Raw genomic sequence first — 2,500 nt, 5'->3', positions numbered from 1 at the left:
CGCGGCTTTTTGCCCGAAACCTGGCCCCCCGGTTTCAGCAGGGGCAACGAGTTCGGAGAAAGGGCTGACCACACGCTCCGTTCTCGCCTTCGAAAGTGGTCTCAATTCGATGGCTAATTTTTCCGGATCCGACCTAGGGGGGGGGGTCTGGGGGCCACCGGTACGCCTGCTTAGGGTATCGGTCGGCACTCAGACTTCCCACTCTGACTGGGTAGACCTGTTGTCCGGGAGCAATCCCGGGCCCATGTCTAAGTCCCAGGGGGTCGACCTGGTGCCCCTTTTTCCTGGGCACCGGGTTGACCTGTTACCCAAAAATCTCCAGGTAGACCTGGTAACTCAAAATTCAACATCTAAACCCTCCCCTAATTCGGCTGAAAATTTGGCCCGGCTGGTGAACTTAGTGTTCTATAGATCAGACCTGTATGGGCTCGAAGGTATTAATTTTTGTACGGGGAGGGAAATATTGAGCGGGTTACCGGACGTATACGAACAACTTTTACCAACCACGGGGGTGGGAGAAACTTTGTGTTCTAGGCCCCCACGAGACATTTGTGAACCGTTTGTACTTGAGGAGGACAGCGGCGAGGAGAAAGAGTGCACATTGGAAACATCTCCTCCAACGCCCGGGAAACACGGGGGGAAAGCACCGGAGGACGTCGTGACGGTGACTGTCCCTGACAAAAACCCACCTTGTCCTGACTGTGGTACCCGGGTAAACTCTATGCTGGGCCTGATAGAACATCTGAAGGTCCTACATGGGAAGAGGGGAGTTTGTTTTCGTTGTGCTAAGTGTGGAAAAGAAAGCAATAACTATCACAGTGTTATTTGTCACTTTGCAAAATGCAGGGGACAGGAGGCTACAAAAGCTCCAGCTGGAGAGTGGATATGTGAGGTTTGCCACAGAGACTTCTCATCTAAAATCGGCCTGGGACAGCATAAAAGATTGGCGCATCCGTTGGTTAGAAACCTAGAAAGGATCGCTGCTTCCCAGCCAAAAGAAACATCAAATCGAGGAGCCCATAAAAAGTGCTGGACAAAAGAAGAGGAAGAACTCCTGGTGAGGCTGGAGGCTCAGTTTGAGGGGCACAAAAACATTAACAAACTTATTTCAGAACATATAACCACCAAAACGGCCAAACAGATCAGTGACAAAAGAAGATTGCTTCCAAAAAAATCAACGGATAAAATCCCCCCGAATGAGCCCGGAATGAATCCCCCAGAAAAACCCCGATTGAGCCCCTCAAACGAGCCCGAAGTGAGAACTCTTTACCACACCAGGAGCGCAGCTGCAGGCCTGAGAAATTCCGTTAACAATGGACCTGATAACAACCAACTGCCAGAGAGGCCAGCTGCCGGAGAGAGGACAATGGGAAAGATAAGGCGCCACCGCGATAAGGGCAACGGACAGCAGGGAGCCGTCCAGCAACAGGAAGGGCAGCTGCAGGCCCATTACAAAAGGACACTCGGGGAACGCTTATCAGCGGGATCGTTTAACACCTTCCCCCGAGCAGTGCAACAAATCCTGAACGGCCGGGAACTTCAAATCGTGATCAATCAAGCAGCGCAGGACTGCTTCGAGTGCCTAGAATCAATTAGCCAAATAAGAACTGCTACCCGATCTCGGGTAAATAACGGAGCCCAGGAGAAGAAACCAAGAAAACCGTTTCAAAAATGGATGAAAGACAGAGCGATTCGGAAAGGCAACTACCTTCGATTCCAGCGGCTATTTCATCTAGACAGAGGGAAACTTGCTAAGATAATTCTGGAAGACATAGAATGCTTATGCTGCGATATTCCACCCGGGGAAATTTATTCGGCCTTTAAAACGAGATGGGAAACACCTAGTGACTTTGATAGCCTTGGGGACTTTAAAATTCACGGGAAGGCTGACAACACAGCCTTCAGTGCACTAATCACGGCCAAAGAAGTGGAAAAACACGTGCAGGAAATGAGCAAGGGCTCGGCTCCAGGTCCGGACGGAGTCACCCTTGGGGACATCGTAAAGATGGATCCCGGGTACTCCAGGACCACGGAGAATTTCAATTTATGGTTAACAGCTGGCAAAATCCCGGACATGGTGAGGGGCTGCAGGACGGTTTTGATCCCGAAATCGACAAAACCGGAACGCTTGAAAGACATTAACAACTGGAGACCTATCACTATTAGTTCCATCCTGTTGAGACTGTTCTCCAGGATCGTAACAGCAAGGTTAAGCAAGGCCTGCCCCCTCAACCCAAGGCAAAGAGGATTCATCAGAGCGGCGGGATGCTCTGAAAACCTTAAACTCCTGCAAACTATAATCTGGTCGGCCAAAAGAAATCACAGACCCCTGGGTGTTGTATTCGTGGATATCGCTAAGGCTTTTGACACCGTGAGCCACCAACACATCATCCGCGTTCTCGAGCAAAGAGAGGTGGACCCCCACATCATTGGACTGGTGAGCAATATGTATGAAAACATCAATACTTATATCACCACGAAGAGGAACACACACACGGAT

At 50.3% G+C, this 2,500-nt stretch overlaps 1 pseudogene; it reads left to right on the top strand.

Moving 5' to 3' along the window:
• The window catches only part of LOC137467833 (28S ribosomal RNA), a 9,082-nt pseudogene that overhangs the window by 3,350 nt on the left and 3,232 nt on the right, over positions 1–2,500 (top strand).

This window comes from Anomalospiza imberbis, unplaced genomic scaffold, assembly GCF_031753505.1.
Source record: "Anomalospiza imberbis isolate Cuckoo-Finch-1a 21T00152 unplaced genomic scaffold, ASM3175350v1 scaffold_818, whole genome shotgun sequence".
Taxonomy (NCBI): domain Eukaryota; kingdom Metazoa; phylum Chordata; class Aves; order Passeriformes; family Viduidae; genus Anomalospiza; species Anomalospiza imberbis.
This window is presented reverse-complemented; position numbering and strand designations above follow the sequence as displayed.